General features: G+C 34.9%; 1 pseudogene across 1 annotated transcript; it reads left to right on the top strand.

Annotated features, from left to right (window-relative positions):
• The first annotated feature begins 456 nt into the window (after positions 1-456).
• Positions 457-12,383, top strand: LOC308625768 (proline-rich protein 13-like; annotated as a pseudogene). The gene is made up of 2 exons: positions 457-536; positions 11,630-12,383. The product of its transcript is annotated as a proline-rich protein 13-like (transcript).
• The last annotated feature ends 5,898 nt before the right edge of the window (positions 12,384-18,281 follow it).

Raw genomic sequence — 18,281 nt, 5'->3', positions numbered from 1 at the left:
TCCATTACGTAGCCCAATTTTCTGATAACTGCAATGGGCATTGGAAATAAAGTGATGAAAGGACAGAGAATACCCCTGCCTTCACAGAGCTTATGTTGAAAATGAAGGAGAAATCAGAAAAAAAGTAAATAAGCCAGATCATTTGAGATGTTAATTAGAATTATGAATATAAGAAACAGTGTAAAGTAATAGAAAGTAACTGAGAAATGGAGTATAGGAAGGCTTCTCTGAGGTGAGATGTGAATCCCAAGAATTTAACTCTTTCTTCAGGAGTTATTTTCAAGGAATAAATTAAACTTTCATTTGTTATCAAAATTAAAAGTAAATGTACCGTATTTCTCTCCAGTGAGCTGAAAGATTTATTTGATTTAGGAGTCAAAGAATAGATGCCAGTCAGGGCCATGAGAATAGTTGTGCAGTTTATGTCCCTTGCAAAGGTGCCTGGCTGAAGGGGGGATGGTGGCTAAAGGCAGCCCAAGTTCAGCTCATAATGCCATGCGCTCATATAGAGACTCTGGCGCTCACAAAGAGCTCAGGCAACTGGGAGGGAAAAGCAGAATTTTTTTCCTGCTCAGAGGAGTCACCTTTTCCTAATTGCTCTTCCAGAGAAGGGTGCCTTTTCCTAATTACTTCTTTCAAAGGGGTGCATCTTTTAAAATTTATATGAGAAACCCATAAGTTGTATCTGTTGCCCTGACAGCCCTAATAATTTTAAGCTTTATATTTAATTAGTCAGAAAGGCACCCAAATGATTATCCTTGGTTTGTTCCATATAAAACTAATAGTTCATAATTATTTTCTTCTGTTATTATTCTTGACATTTACCAGACTTGGGAGTGATCCCTTTCCTAGGAACAGCATAATTTTGGTTCTTTTAAGATAAGCCAAAAGGAAGAAATTTCAGGTTCCCAAGGAACCTAAAACAGTCAAGAAGGCCCCTTTATTTTTTACTTAAATTATCATACAACATTAGATAGTATCACCTGGATTCTAGCTCCAATGCAATAATGTCTAATTGTATATTGATTACTAGAGTACTTTATTTTTATAAGTCCAAGTATGTCTGTAACTCCTCCCACACCCATTCTTTTGGGGGATTGACAGAGGCAATTTTGTTTGTAGTTGGACATGAATTTCAAAGAGACTACTGCTTTTGTAGCTTCTCTTAGTGCGGAAATGACTGGATGTAGATGCGTTTAATCATAATTCCATGACTTCACTTAATGAGGATTCAAAAAGCAGGACCCTCTGTTCATTAGTAGCAACTTTAAATGGTAAGTTGGCACAACTTTTGTACAAAATTGTCTCACAGAAATTTTCTATTATAAGAACAATTTTTAAGACTCTTTTTTTAGCTTTATTGAGGTATAATTGACAAATAAAATTCTAAGATATTTAAAGTGAGTAATGTGATTTTATATACATATATATATTGTGAAAACATTTTTCCCCATTTGGTTAATTGGCACATCCATTACTTCACATATTAACTTTGTTGCCAGGGATGGGGTGGGTGGGAGATGAAAACACTTAAGTTCTGCTGCCTTAGCAAATTTCAGATACCCAACACAGTCTTATCAACTACAGTTACCATGGTATACATTTCATCCTCATGCATCTTATATTTGAAAGTCTGTATACTTCTACCATCCTCTCCCTATTTCTCCCACCCCGCAGCCCATGGCAACTACTTTTCCACTCTCTGTTTCTATGAGTTTGACTTTTTTTTTTTTTTTTTAGATCTCACTTGTAAGTGATACTATGCAGCATTTGTCTTCTCTGTCTGGCTTATTCCACTGAGTAGCATCCATGTTTTCCTAAATGGCAGGATTTCCTTTTTTAGTCTAAATAATATTCCATTTTATATATGTATCACATTTCCTTGATCCATTCATCCATTGATGAACACATGTTTTTTCCATACTTTGGCTGTTGTGAATAATGCTGCAAGGAACACAGGACTAAGATATCTCTTTGAGATCATGATTTCATTTCCTTTGGTTATATACCAGAAGTGGGATTGCTGGATCATAAGGTAGTTCTATTTTCAATTTCTTGAGGAGACTTCATACTATTTCCATAGTGGCTATACCAATTTACATTACCACCAATAGTGAGCAAGAGTTCCCTTTTCTCCACATCCTTGCTAACATTTGTTATTTCTTAGCTTTTTGATAACAGCCATTCTAACAAACATGAGGTGATACCTCATTGTGGTTTTGATTTACATTTCCCTGATGATTAGTGAAGTTAAGCACCTTCACTTTTCATGTACCTGTTGGCCATTTGTATGTCTTATTTTTGGAAAAAAAAGTCTATTCAAGTACTTTGCCCACTTTTAATTGGGTTATTTGGTATTTTGCTATTGAGTTGTTTGATGTACTTTTATATTTTAGATATTAACCCCTTTCTGGACATGTGGTTTGCAAATATTTTCTCCCATCCCATAAGTTACCTTTACATCTTGTTGACAGTTTCCTTTGTTGTACAAAAGCTTTTTAGTTAGAAAGTCCCACTTGCTTATTTTAGCTTTTGTTGCCTTTGCAAGGTATCATATTCAAAAAAATCATTGTCAAGACCAATGTCAAGGAGCTGAACCCTGTGTTTTCTTCTAGGAGTTTTATGGTTTCAGATCCTATGTTCAATTTTAAAATACATTTTGAGTTCATTTTTTGTGTGTGGTTTAAGATAGGGGTCTAATTTCATTCAATTGCATGTGGCTGTCCAGTTTTTCCAACACCATTTATTAGACTATCCTTTCCCTGTTGTGTATTCGTGGCATCTTTGTCAAAAATGAATTGACCATTTATATATGGGTTTATATATGGGCTCTCTATTTTGTTTCATTGATCTATATATCTGTGTTTGTGTCAATACCATATTATTTTGATTACTATAGCTTTGTAATATAGTTTAAAAACAGGAAATTTGATGTCTCCAACTTTCTTCTTTTTTCCCAAGATTGTTTTGGCTATTCAAGGTCTTTTGTGGTCCCACACAAACTTTAGGATTTTTTTGTTCTATTTTGTGAAAAATTCCATTCAAATTTTGATAGGGATTATGCTGAATCTGTAGATTGCTTTGGGTAGTATGGACATTTCAACAATATTCATTCTTCCAATCCATGTGCATGGAATATCTTTTCATTTATTTGCCTCTCTTTCAATTTCCTTTATCAATGTCTTACAGTTTCTAGTGAATAAATCTTTCACTTCCTTCGTTAAATTTATTCCTAAATATTTTATTCTTTTTGATACTATTATAAATGGCATTGTTTTCTTAATTTATCTTTCTGATAGTTTGCTATTAGTGTATAGAAATACAACTGGTTTTTGAATATTGATTTTTGTATACTGCAACTTTACAGAATTTTTTTTTATTGAAGTACAGTTGATGTACAATATTACATAAGTTACAGGTGTACAATATAGTGATTCACAATTCTTAAAGGTTATACTCCATTTATAATTATTACAAAATATTAGCTATATTCTCTATGTTGTACAATATATTCTTGTTGTTTATTTTATACATAATAGTTTGTACCTCTTAGTTCCATACCCTTATATTGTCCCTTTCCTCTTCCCTCTCTCCACTTGTAACCACTAGTTTGTTCTCTATATCTGTAAGACTGTTTCTTTATTGTTATATTCACTAGTTTGTTGTAGTTTTTAGATTCCACATAAGTGATGTCATACAGTGTTTGTCTTTCTCTGTCTGATTTATTTCACTTAACATGATACCCTCTATGTCCATCCATATTGTTGTACACGGTAAAATTCCATTCTTTTTTATGGTTGAGTAGTACTCCATTGTATATATACCACATATTCTTTATCCATTCACCTGTTGATGGACACTTAGTTTGCTTCCATATCTTGGCTGTTGTAAATAATGCTGCAATGAACATTGGGGTGATTTTATCTTTCCAAATCAGTGTTTTTGTTTTTTTTCAGATATATACCCAGGCATGAATTTGCTGGGTCATATGGTAGTTCTATTCTTAGTTTTTGAGAAACCTCCATACTGTTTTCCACAGTGGCTGCACCAATTTACATTCCAACCAATAGTGTATGAGAGTTCCTTTTTTTCTCCACATCCTCTCCAGCATTTGTTATTTGTGTCCTTTTTGATGATAGTCATTCTGACAGGTGTGAAGTGATATCTCACTGTGATTTTGACTTGCATTTCACTGATGTAGGGATGCTGAGCATCTTGTCATGTTCCTGTTGGCCATCTGTATACCTCCTTTGGAAAAATGTCTATTCAGTTCTTCTGCCTACTTTTTAAACAGGTATTTTTTTCTTTTTTTTTTTTTTTTGGATGTTGGCTTGTATGAGCTGTTTACATGTGTTGGATATTAATCCCTTACCAGTCATATCATTTGCAAATATTTTCTCCCATTCAGTAGGTTGTCTTTTTGTTTTGTCTATGGTTTTCTTTGCTGTGCAAAATCTTTTAAGTTTAATTTAGGTTCCACATATTTATTTTTACTTTTATTTCCATTTTTTTACAAGACAGAAAAAAAATTGCTACAATTTATGTCAGAAGTGTTCTGCTTATGTTTCCCTCTAGGAGTTTTATGGTTTTCCACTCTTACATTTAGGTCTTTAATCCATTTTGAGTTTATTTTTATATATGGTGCTAGGGAATGTTCTAATTTCATTCTTTTACATGTAGCTGTCCTGTTTTCCAGCACCATTTATTGAAGAGACTGTCTTTTCTCCATTGTATATTCTTGCCTCCTTTTTTTTTTTTTTTTTTTTTGCGGTACGTGGGCCTCTCACTGTTGTGGCCTCTCCCGTTGTGGAGCACAGGATCCGGACATGCAGGCTCAGTGGCCATGGCTCACGGGCCCAGCCACTCCACGGCATTTGAGATCTTCCCGGACTGGGGCATGAACCTGTGTCCCCTGCATCGGCAGGTGGACTCTCAACAACTGTGCCACCAGGGAAGCCCCTTGACTCCTTTTTCATAGATTAATTGACCATAAATGTGTGGGTTTATCTCTGGGCCCTCTATTCTGTGCCATTGATCTATATGTCTGTTTTTGTGCCAGTACAATACTGTTTTGATTACTGTAGCTTTGTAGTAAAATCTAAAGTCAGGGAGCATGATTCCTCCAGCTCTGGTCTTCTTTCTCAAGATTGTTTGGCTATTTCAGGTCTTTTGTAACTTTACTAAATTTGTTTTTTAGTTGCAAAAAATTTTTGGTGGAGTATTTAGGGTTTTCTACATATAATATCATGATATCTGCAAATAAGAAAAAATATTGTTTCTTCTTTTCTGATTTGGATGTGTTTTATTTCTTTTTCTTGATTAATTGCTCTGGCTATGACTTTCAGTACTATGTTGAATAAAAAGGGTGAGAGTGGGCGTCCTTGTCTTATTTCTGATCTTAGAGGAAAAACTGTCAGCTTTTCACCATTGACTATGATGTTAGCTGAGGGCTTTTCAAATACAGGCTTTATTATGTTGAGGTACATTCACTCTACAACCATACTGTTCAGAATTTTTATCATAATTTTGTCAAATTCTTTTTTTGAATCAATTGAGATTTTTCTTCATTTTGTTAATGTGATGTATCACATTTATTTATTTATTTGTTTGTTCGTTTGTATATTTATTTATTTGTGGACATTGAACCATCCTTACATCTTTAGAATAAACCCACTTGATCATGGTATATGAATTTGTGCCAAGACCTATCAGTGCCCCAAAGCAGAGGATCACATTCAGCACCTAGATATAGGCTTCTTGGAAGCTGGACCCTCAAGCAGCATCTGGCACCTTCCAAGGAGAAACTGGGAGATGAGGGTTTTTGCATGTTCCCTCTGTACTGGGCCTGTGTATATAGCTGGGGGAGCAGGGTGAAACGAATGCTCCTGTAGCCATTAAGAACTGCTTCTCTGTTTGCTATAGTCATGTGAGACTCATGAAAGCAAGCACCACTGGCTATCAGAGCCATGTGATCTTGGGATCTGTCCCACATGCAGCAGTTCATATACTGGAATGCAAACATGTGTACGAACTCCTTTTAGGGATATACTGGTAACTGGGAGCAGGCTAACGGGAGACAGTGGGTAAGATGTCCACTGGTTTACCCAGTCTCTATGGAGGATCATACCCAGCCCCTAAATATGTGCTCAACTAGAAGCCTGACCCTCAGGTGGCAGATTTTAAAGTATGTGGATGGACCTCTTTCAGGGAAAGACTGGGACATGTGCATTTTTGGCTGTTCTCTCTGTGTTGAGCCCTGAGGGGATAGTTGCAGCAAGTGCTTTTGTACCTTTTAACAGTTGCAGCATTATTTGCTATAGCCTTATAGCTCTCATGAGCACAAGCCTCTGGGTTTCAGAGCTAGATATTTTGAGGACCTGTACCATGGGTAGGAGTCTTAAATGTTGGGGTACTAAATGTGGGCTGCAAGCCCCTCACTCCTCAGGGAAAAGCTGAGAGTCGGGACTTCCTTCCCGATTGTATGGCACTGTGTGGAGCTATGGGGTTTATGGTGAGAGTGTGTCTCAGCCTTTCCTATGCCTTCCAATGTATTTTCTCATTTGCTCAATGTGTAGGAGTCACTCAGCTAGTTTCAGAATTTCTTTCGGAAACAATTGCTCCTTGTGTAGCTGTATACTTGATGTGTTCGTAGGATGAGGGGAGTTCAGGAACCTCTATGTCATCACCTTGGTTGACCCTCCTTCACAATTTCTTATATCCTTTTCCCTCAGGGAAAGAAAAGAAATCATTAGGTCAGTGGGAATTATAACTACAAAGGGAACTTGATTAAAAATTTCTTTGAATCATATATAATCACCAATATTATATATATATAATATAATCACCAAAATTACTAATCACCTTCTTGCAAAACAGAATAAAACAAAATGAAATAAAATATGGATTTCATTAACTGTTAAAATAAAATGTTAACTTAGATATAAAATCCAGTACAACATATTATCTAAGAAACATCCAAATAAAATCAATAGTCTCAATTATATCCTTGGTTATGTGTACAAAAATGAGTGTGTTCCTTAATGAGCGTTCTTGTATGCTATGTAGATAACAAGGAAAGGTGATTGTTATAGATATTGGCTATATTAATCAAAGATATTAATCTTAAAGTTTATCTACATCTATTGAACTATAGGGATTATCTTTTAGTAACTTAAAGTACCACAAAGTCTTTTTAAGTTATTTCATTTGTTTGCTTCAATAACCTCCCAAGAAATACAGAGGGCATATGTAATGAAGTCAAATTGATAATAATGTACTTCCATTTTCCTTTTCATTATGGAAAGATTTAATTGAACTATATTAACCTCTGTGTTTATGTTCTTATGGGAAACTGTCTGTTTTGATGCCTTACACATTTTCTTTCCCCTACATATTTACTCAACGGGCAGTGAGCCAATCCTTTTGAAAATACACATTCACACATATAATCAATGCAAATATTTGTTTTTTTTTAATGAGGATATTAATAATCAAAGTTTAAACTGCTTTCTATAGTTACTGAAATCCAAAGTTAATTTATGCTTTTGAAATAAATTCACTAAGATTACCACAATTCAAATATTTGAAGAATATTATCTATTCACTTTCAGTTAAACTTGTTTCTGAGGCATAAAACTTTCTTTTGTGATAGCCTCACAAAAAGGCAAACTCTCTTTTGTATTTCTCTAATACTGTAATGCTATGTGCAGCTGAACTTGTGGCAGTTACATGAGTTGCTCAGTGTCCTGGACTGGTCTTTCACTGAAGTGTACTTTGGAAGAAGCTTATCAACATGGTTTCAGAAAGGGGTTAAGTTATCGTGTTGTTTCAGTCCCTTTGCCCTTGAAGGTGGGGAATTCATGACAGAAACCAGTCTAAATTAAAGTCATTACATTTTCACTTTACTAGTCTTGCCAAATCCTTTCTAATTGCTGAGTTCTCACACCAAAGAATTCTGAGTGATGAATAAAACTTTTATTTGTCTTTCCCATAACTTCCTTCCAAATATCCCTCTAATTATCTCATTTCCTTCCCCAGTGAACAATCCGTTCATAATAAGTGTTAACAATTTTATTTTGGAAAGATTCATTTATGTTTTGTTTATACATGAGTATTGCACAAAAACATTGGGAAGTGATTTCCTATGTATTTATCATGAGAGATGGTAATCAAAGTGTTTTAGGGTTTCAGCTATTTGCTTTTGATGTCATAAATGTTCCCCTGGATATTGTATTTTCAGGACAGTTTATGCTTTTATCTTAATGTAAAAGACAGTGCAGCTTAAGTTCATGATTTACCACCACAAACATTTTTGCATTAGATGAAAACTGGAATGATATACTGATTTTTGAACAGTTTGTGGTACTTAAATCTAGTAAAGCAAAGTGGTTGTATTAATACAGGGGATATATGCTTTTAAGTCTTGCTTTAAGTCTTATAAGAAGGCATTTGATATAATATAGAGCATATTAACATTATAAAAACAAAATTCAGTGAAAGAAAATGCATATGTTGAGAGCTGTTGAAAAATGTAACTAAAATTTTACATTAATCTCATCTAATTTAGGTAATAAGTTGGCAAACAAAGGTTTTGCTTACTAAGTTGATAATTTTGACAGCTCTGATTATTTGAATAAGTAATGAATTTTATCACAGAACTTATTAGTAGATTAATTTAATAGTTGTAGCAATAATAAAGGCCTATATTTTATAATATCTTTGATTTCAGGACAAGAATAGATTAGATAAATATAGTATGTATATATCCAAATAAATATAAAATAGTTCTGAATTAACAAAATAGAGGGGAGACCCTACATATTTTATTGTAGATTTTGACAACTTTGTGTTTATTTTAGCTATATTGCATTTATGAATGAAAATATTCTGATTCATTTTATCAAATGAATAACACATGACCTAATGTGAAGAGTTTGCATTGCAGATAGTGATTTTTTTTTCTAGTTTCAGTGAAGTATTTTATACAAAAATTTTTCACAGTCATAGATCATGCCAGTATGTGACAAAGAATATAATGAGATTGATTCATTTGTCTTGTTCCCAAAAATGATGTGAATTACCAGTAAATTGGTCACTTTGAAGGAACTGCTGATCATAAAAATGACCAGGATGAAAACCCTGCCCTATGGTTTTATTCCCATTGTATATGTAAGTACAGTCATCATTGCAGCTAAGAAATGCCAGAAAAAGAAAAAGACTAAATTTTAAAAGTACAGCTGCAAGTTATTAATTCCTGATTTATTGAAGCTATACAACTAAATGCCTAAGACAGTAACAGGCATATAACAGGTATTACAAAACATCTACTGAATAAAATGACTATCTGACCTTACTGAATATCCAGTGTGATGGGGAACTCATCACACTTGCAAGTAAGTTTCTATACACTTAGTAATAGCTCATGAGTCCTTATTTCTATTACTTGGGCAGAATTATTGTTGAAATAGTCTGAGACCTCAACAGATGACCAGTTAGAAATGCAACAGAGGTTGGAATTGGGAGGTACTAAACCTTGGGGAACTGACATTGGTATAAAGAAGAATGGTATTCAAAATAGACAGGAAAAATTCAAATCACAGTGTGTCTGAAGATATATATTGAATATGTACTGATTTGGGAAGTTGTCAGTATTTGAGAAATTTTTTTCTTCGGTTTCAATTTGTTATTGATATATAATTTACATGACAGTAATATCACATATCTTATGTGTAATGAATTTTGATGAATATATATATACCCAAGTATTGAGTGCCTCAATCAAGATAGAGTTCCCTCCTGCTGGTTTCCAGTCAGGTCTTCCTAATCCTAGCACTGAGCCTACCATGGTTTCTTTCACCACAGAAGGGTCTTCCTTGTCCTTGAACAGTATCTACATACAATTACAGAGTATATACTCTTTTGAGTCTGTTTTATTTTCATTCAAAATTATGTTCATGTGATTTACCCATATTGTTGCATGTATCAGCAGTTCAGTTATCTTTACTGCTCAGTTGTGTTCCACTCTATGACTATGTCACAATTTGTCCATTTCCCAGCTGATGAATATTTAGGATGCTTTCAGTTTTTATTTATTACAAAAGAGGTTGTTATGAGCATTCTATACAAGTCTTTTTCAAATTTTTATTTATTTTTTACAAGTCTCTTTATAAATACAAGATTTTGTTTCTTTTGGGTAAATTTCTAGAAGTAGAATTGCTAGGAAATTTTTTTTAGCTTTTCAAGAAACTAGACAACTCTTTTCTAAAGCGGTTGCACCATTTTGTACTCCCAGTTATCAATCTCTGAGGGTTCTAAGTGTTCCATACCCTTACAAACACTTTTCTAAAAATTGAGATATAATTGATGTATAACATTATATTGGTTTCAGGTATATAATATAATGATTTGATATTTGTATATGTTGTGAAATGAGCATCAAAATAAGTCTAGTTAACATCCATCACCAAACATAGTTAACATATTTTTCTCTTGTGATGAGAACTTTTAAGTTCTATTCTTAGCAACATTCAAATATACAATAGAGTATTTTTTTAATTTATTTTATTTTATTTATTTTTATTTTTAGCTGAATTGGGTCTTCGTTGCTGCATACGGAGTTTCTCTAGTTGTGGCGAGCAGGGGATACTCTTGGTTGCAGTGCACGGGCTTCTCACGGTGGTGGCTTCTCTTGTTGTGGAGCATGGGCCCTAGGTGCGCGGGTTTCAGTAGTTGTGGCACGCGGGCTCAGTAGTTGTGGGTCACGGGCTGCAGAGTGCAGGCGCAGTAGTTGTGGTGCACAGGGCTTAGTTGCTCCGTGGCATATGGGGTCTTCCTGGACCAGGGCTCGAACCCGTGTCCACTGCATTAGCAGGCAGATTCTTAACCACTGCACCACCAGGGAAGCCCTGCAATAGAGTATTATTAATTATAGTCAATATGCTGTACATTACATCCCTAAAATCACTTTTAATCTTAGCCATTCTAAAGGTGGGAAATGGTATCTCATGGCAGTTTTAATTAGAATTTCCCTGAGAACTAATAAAATTGAGCACTTTTTCTTCTGCTTATTGGCTACTTGCATATTTGTCTTGTTGTTTAAAGCTCTGCTCATTTTTTAATTGGGTTGTTTGTCTTTTTATTATTGAGTTATAGGAGTTCCTTCTATATTATTTATGGTATATATATTCTTATATTATACCCTTCCATATTCTTTATATATACTAGATATGTCCTTTATTAGATACATATATACTATAATATTTTCGCCCAGTTTGTGGCTTACCTTTTCATATATGTTAACTAGTTCTTTTGATAACAAAATTTTTAAGTTGATGAAATATAATTTATAAATATTTTCTTGTATGGTTTTTGCCTTCTGTGTCTTACCTGAGAAATCTTTGAAAGTTCTTGAAACTTTTCTCATGTATTTTGTCTATAAGAGATATAGTTTTAGCTTTATATTTATGTCTATGATCCTTCTTGAATAAAATATGTATGTGAGTGAAGTACAAGGGGAATCAAAGTTTTGGGGTTTGTTTTTGTTTTTTCCATATGGGTATCCACTTGGTCAGGAACTTTCTCTCCCCCATTGAATTATATTGTTACCTTTGTTAAAAACTGACTGTTGAAGCAGTGGTGTAAAGGTGACGGGACACCTGGATTCCTGTTTCCTTCTTTTTCCATTCCTGGGCTGGAGGAAATACCTGAACATATGGAATCCCAATGTGGGGCAGCCAGGGCCATATCCACACCCCCCCTAATGCCGGGTACCCTGGAGGTTGCAATCCTGCTCATCCACCACCTACCTACCACCCCTACCTTTCCTCCAGGCCCCTTTCCCACTCCCCCAGGAGCACCCCAGGGGAATCCAGCCTTTCCCCCTGGTGGGCCCTGTCATCCTGTGCCACAACAAGGGTATCAGGCTTCCAAGCCTCAGGTCCCTACCCCCTTCAATACCCACCACCTGCCCCTGGCATGTGTCCTGTGAATCCATTGACTCCTGGCAAGGTAGGACCAGGAATGGTGATTGACAAGAAGATGCAAAAGAAAATTTAAAAAGCTCATAAAAAGAAGCAGAAACACCACAAACATGGCAAGCATTCCTCCTCCTCCTCCTCCTCTTCCTCTTCCAGCAGTGACTCTGACTGAATACAGGGCCTGAACACTTTCCTCAAGTCTTTCCAGGTCTGCTCTCCCACCAAGCTTCAGATGTCATCTTGTACTGGGGGAAATTAGCCCTTGTGTCCCTCCTCCCGCCATCCCTGCAATCTAAGCCTCACTCTGCTGTTCAACCCTAACTGGCTAGGGAAAATGGGAGAAGAATTGCCATGGGTTAGCAAAGGCTGTCTTCCCACTGCTTAGATAAAACTTTTAGCTGGTGAATTTTTCAGAACTATATTTTGAAGATGGTGAGATTCGAGCTAAATGCTGAAGACAAGTCTAAGATCTGTAAAATGTGATTTTTTACTTTCTTTTGTAATACTCATGATTGGGGACATGCTGTGGAAATTTAATTGTGGAAAGAAAAAAACGACCTGTACCTTTCATGTAATTGTGGCGTGCTTGGGTGATTTAGTGGCAAATAAACATTTCCAAGCAGGCCTTTTATTGATTGCACTCACTGCAAGGCTGCTGGGAAGTGGAGTCCATTTGGCTGATGAGCTCTGACTGCCATTTTGGAAACTGATCTCTACCCCTTAGCTCAGTACGCTATCTCAGGTCCTGCTCTCACTCTCCAACTCTCAGTCCAAATAAAGCTGTTTCTCCTGGGGAGAAAAACAAAAAACAAAAACTGACTGTTAATACATCTTTATATTTCTAGACTTTCTATTCTGTTTCATTGATCACCTTGTCTATCCTTATTTTAATACCATACTGTCCTGACTGCTATAACTATAAGTCTTGAAATCAGGAAGTGAAGGTCTAACAACTTTGTTCTTCTTCAAGATTGTTTTGTCAATTCTAGAATCTTTGTATTTCCTATAAATTCTAAAGCCAGGCTCTGATTTATATAAAAAATACGAATTGGCTTTTGAAGAGAATTACGTAGAACCTATACAGACATTTTGAAGAATTGGTTTCTTAACAATTTGTCTTATAATGCACGAACATGCACAAACATTATGTATCTCTTCATTTATTTTGGTCTTCCCTCTTTTCTCATCAATATTTTGTAGTTTATAGTAGAAGGATTTGCATATGTTTTGTTAAGTATTTTCTGTCCTTGAATGCTAAATTTGATTTCCTAGTTTTCTGTTGCTAATACATAGAAATACAATTAATTTTTGTGTATTAACTTTGTATTCTGTGCTAAGTTCACTGTTCTAGTAGGTTTTCTTTTAAGATTCCTTTGGGGTTTTCTACATAAACATAATGTCATCTGTGTATAATGACAATTTTACTTCTTTTGTTTTAATCTGAATGGTTTTTTATTTCTTTTCCTTACCTCACACTAGTATTTCCAGCTCAGTGTTGAATGGAGGTAGCAAAAGTAAACATATTCACCACGTTTCTCAATCTTGAAGTGGAAATGTTCCATTTTTTACCATTAAGTATGTTAATTATAGGTTTTTCATAAATGTCCCTTATGAGATTGAAAATCTTTCTTTCTCTTCCTTGTATACTGAGTACATTTATCATGAATGGCAGTTGAATGTTTTTTTAATACTTTTTCTGTATCTATCAAGATGCTCATGTATTTTACTTTTTGTTATGTTAACATAGTGAGTTTGTTTGATTTTCAAATATTAAACCAACTTTATATTGATGGAACATATCCAATCTGTTCATGATATATTTTTGTGTATGTATATAAATATTGCTGGATTCAATTTGCTATTTTGTTAAATATTTTTGCATCTATATTCACAAGGAATATGACTCCATAATATTTTTTATGATGTCGTTTTTAGAATTCATTATCAAGTTTGTGTTGATGTTATAGGCAAGTTGGAAAATGTTCCCTCCTCCTATCTCTTTCTTATATGTTTAATAATATTTACTGGGGATGGGATATGACCCTGGGATTTTCTTTTATGTTTGAATTCATTTTTCATTAACAGATATAGGGCTATTCAATTAAGTTTTCCTATTTCTTCTTGTGAAAAGAATCTATTCAAAAATTCAGAAATCATACTAAGAGCTGCCGAAATTGAACTTTGAAAAGTGACAGTGTTAAGCTGACAACTGGCCTACGACTTTCTAGGATTCCATACACTGATTGGATGTTTGAGAGCTGCAGCTCCTAAGGGGGAGGCAGGAGGGGGGGCAAGAGCCAAGCCAGTTGAGATCTAAGACACACAGCTGGATTTCAGGGTAAGATTTCATTTCCTGTGGAGAGAGTGAAGCTAACTAAAGAAGCAGAGCAGGAATTTCAGTTACACTGAATGAGCAAACACAATAGAGGTTTAAAAAAAAATTCTGCCTTGAGGATTATGTCAACTGGAACATAGATGGAAGTGACACAAGACCTAAATAAATAATAAATACTTAATGCAAAAGGGAACTAATCTCAAAAGGCTTTAATAAAAGGGGAACCGATCTCAAAAAGTTACATACTGTCTGATTCCATTTATATAATGTTCTCAAAATGACAAAATTATAGAGAAAGAGAATGCACAAGTGGTTGCCATGGGTTAAGAGCATGATTAGAAAGGAAGCAGCATTAGAGAGTCGCTTTGTAGGGATGTAATGATGTAATGATGGTTCTTTATGTTGATTATAATGATGGTTATATAAATCTATACATATGAAAAAATATCATAGACTTACACACAACAGCATAAAATAATGAGTGCATGCAAAATACAGTAAAATTTGAGCAAGGTCTATAGTTTGGTTAATTCTACTATACCAATCAATTTCCTGGTTTTGATAATGCACTACAACTATGTAAGATGTCACCATTGAGAGAAGCTGGGTGATGGGTACAAGGAATCTCTCTACAATTTTTACAATTTTATGTGAATTTATAATTATTTCAACATATAAGTTTAAGCAAATTTAAAAATAAATAAAAAAGGGAATTTGTTGGCTCACAAAAGTTAAATATCCATGGTTATACTAGTACCAGAGTTTCAAATTATATTACTAGGACCCATTCTAAGAAAACGTCTTAATTCTGCTCTCTTTCTTGTTGGCTTCTGTCAAAGATTTAATGAAAAGACAGTAGCTTCCCAGACAAGTACATTTTGTGTGTATGTGTGTGACGGGGGTGGGGGAGAGTTAAGGAGGACACAATTATCTTCTTCCAGCAATTCAAACATAATATTCTGTGTCTAAGTGTTACTGGACAAAATTGGGACATATGATCATCCCTAAGCCAATCACAGTGCCCATACCCAGAGTATGTTGTTGAGTCGACCTCATAAAAAGCACAGCGAATTGGGACTGTGGGAGGGGTAAGTCAAAGGTACATCAAGGTATTGTTACCAAAAGACAGAATAGACACTGGGTTCCCTGAAAAAACCACTAGGAGGGCATAAAGTTACTCAGAGCTCATGTCAGGTGTGCCAGACACTTAAAAGAATATGGTAGGCTCACTATTCTAGAATGCACTCATCATTCAAGCAGAAATCTTAATACACTTTCTGACTTAAACAACATTGGTTTAGAAACTGGGTGGCATTTGAGAAGACAGAAATTGACATATTAAAATGGAAAATACTTTCCCCTAAGCCTCATTCATTAATCATATATAAAATATGCTTTTGAGAGCTGCATAAAATAAGTCTAATTGTTATTTAATTTAGAGTTCTTTAAGTTAGGCAAATATCATTTTACCCTGAAATCTCTTTTTTATGAAGCTAAACTTCTTTAATTTTTATAGGACTCCCTTATATATCATGGTTTTCAAATGTATTTCTCTTAAAGAGCTGTGTGTATTATTCTAGATGTGGCCTGACAAGCACAGAGTAAAGCAAAACTCTTACCTTCCATGTTCTGGACACTGTATCTATGCTATTAGTTAGTTTGGTGGACATCTTCACTATGTCACTGACTCATTATATTTGCAGTCGACCAAAACTCTTCCTTAAATCTCTCCTACATATACTTTTATTTATTTGTACCTTTTCAGTATTGAACTTGTAAAGATTTTTTAAAATAATTTATTCTTTTACTTTGGTGTTGGAAAAATTTCTATTTTAAATATCACATTCTCAGATTTTTCCCCCTGTAGTTTTAACCACCTAGGATTGTCTTGCAGTCAATATCTTCAATTTTGTATGTCAGTAATACTCCCAGTGTTTTCTCATCAATAAATTTCAATTCACATGTTATCTGTATCCAGCCCTATTTATCATTATATATCTTGGTCAAGAAACAGACCTTTCACACAGATTTAACACTATTGGGATCTGCGCATTAAGTCCATCTGAGTATTTTATTGTCAAATATGGTTTGAACTCTCTATGTGTTGAAAACAGCTCCAAGAACCCTATGTGTTGCTTTACTTAATCATCACAACAACCCATGAGGATGTAATATTGTCATCCCCATTTTACAGATTAGAAAACTGAGTCACACAGAGTTTAAGTAACTTTCCCAAAGTTGTATCATTATTAAGTAGCTGAGCCAGGACTCTAAGGCAACCTGACTCCAGAACCTGTTTTCTTCCAACCTCATCACTTTCCCTCACCACTCATGCCTACAAGAATATCATGTGCAGTCTCTCAAAAGGCCATACTAAAATTCATATGTCATTAGAACTCTAGAACCAAGTCTGAATCACTAAGATTATCACTATTTCCCCAATTTATCATAGTCATGACTGCAAAGAAATAAGTAGAGATGTATAAATATTCACTAAATCATGTGCACTCTTACAAGTCTGAAAGGGACCCAGAGGACATTATACTCTGGGTTACAGACTTATACTCACCTAACTTTTAGCTGCATTATTCAATATAAGAACTATTCTATTATGAGCTGGACAACTCAAATTTATTATGGAAAATCTCAAGCCAAGTCTATAATCTTGTTTTTGCTACAATTATGATATCAATATTTGTTTAACTATTTCAGGTTCAAGGTTACTTTGACCGTTCCTACTATTTCTGCTCCCAAGAGATCTGCCTCAGAATTCTGTTCTTATATTCCTTAAATCAAGAATTCCTCTTTTCATCTCAAATTTGTCCTAGCAGGTGAAATTCCCCTCATCTTCTACTTCTATAAGTAAAAGGAATTTTGAATAGAACTGTTATTCTTAGGAGCCATTACCAATACCATGTCTTCAAGGACCCGAAAAGAATATATACTCAAAATCTGAAAATTTTATCAAGGTATTAACAATGAAATAAAATAAAGAGAAAAATAAGTTAGAGTCATCAAAAGTTTATGGTAACCAATCCAGACGCCTGTACCCTGAAACTCTGCCTATTATGAGCTCTTACCGTCTATTCTGGTTTGCATTCTGTTCTCTCCTCTCCATTATTCTGGAGGAAAAATAATCATAGACCTTGTATTGGTTAGATCTCTACTGGTAAAAACATCAGAAACTCAATTAAAATCAGCTCAGAAAAAAAAAAAGAAAGATCACTGGCTTCCTTAAAAAAACCCAGAACTACAAGAAAGCCAGAGATTGTGCTAAAACTGAAACAATTAAGAGAACTCTAATGCCACCATCATCCAGTCTTTCTCTTTCACACATTTTCTCCTTCTTTCTTTTTCTTTTCTTTCTCTGTAGGTTGGCTTTATCTTAACAAAGCTAATTCTTTTAAGCCATCAGAGACTTTTACCTGGCAGCTCTAAGAATTTCATTCATTTCACCATCAGAGAGTAACGGCCCCTTTTTCTTTAGTTCTAATTACAAAAATCCTTGGGGAAAAATGTTGACTGACCTGACATGAGTCTGTACCCATTCCTGTGGATAACGGATTGGGTTTCCATGATGGAAATATCCCAGTACTACCTGAGGATGGAGTGGAGGAGGAGCTATTCCCACCAGAAAGGGGAGAGTTCCTTCTGGAATAAGGGAGCAGTGTTCAACAGGCAAAGAGTATTTGCCCAATGCATGCTCTCTTTACCCACACTAATAAAGATATTCCTCCCCTATGCTACATTCTCTATACTGACATGAAGAAAAGCAACCTTTTTCAGCTCTGGAATTTATCTGCAAAATAGGCATCTCACATTATCAAGATCTTTCTATCAAGATCTTTGCACTGTCTTTTATTCAAGTGCCAAAGCACTTTCTTTCCAGTTTTTACCTATCTCACAGTGTTCACAGGCAAGTAAAATCCCTGCCAATGAAACTACCCAGGGCTACTTATATCTACCCAGAA

Source organism: Mesoplodon bidens (genome assembly GCF_964165515.1).
Source record: "Mesoplodon bidens genome assembly, chromosome: 11".
Taxonomy (NCBI): domain Eukaryota; kingdom Metazoa; phylum Chordata; class Mammalia; order Artiodactyla; family Ziphiidae; genus Mesoplodon; species Mesoplodon bidens.
Note: the sequence above shows the minus strand (reverse complement) of the source record. Positions and strands in the feature narration are given on the sequence as shown.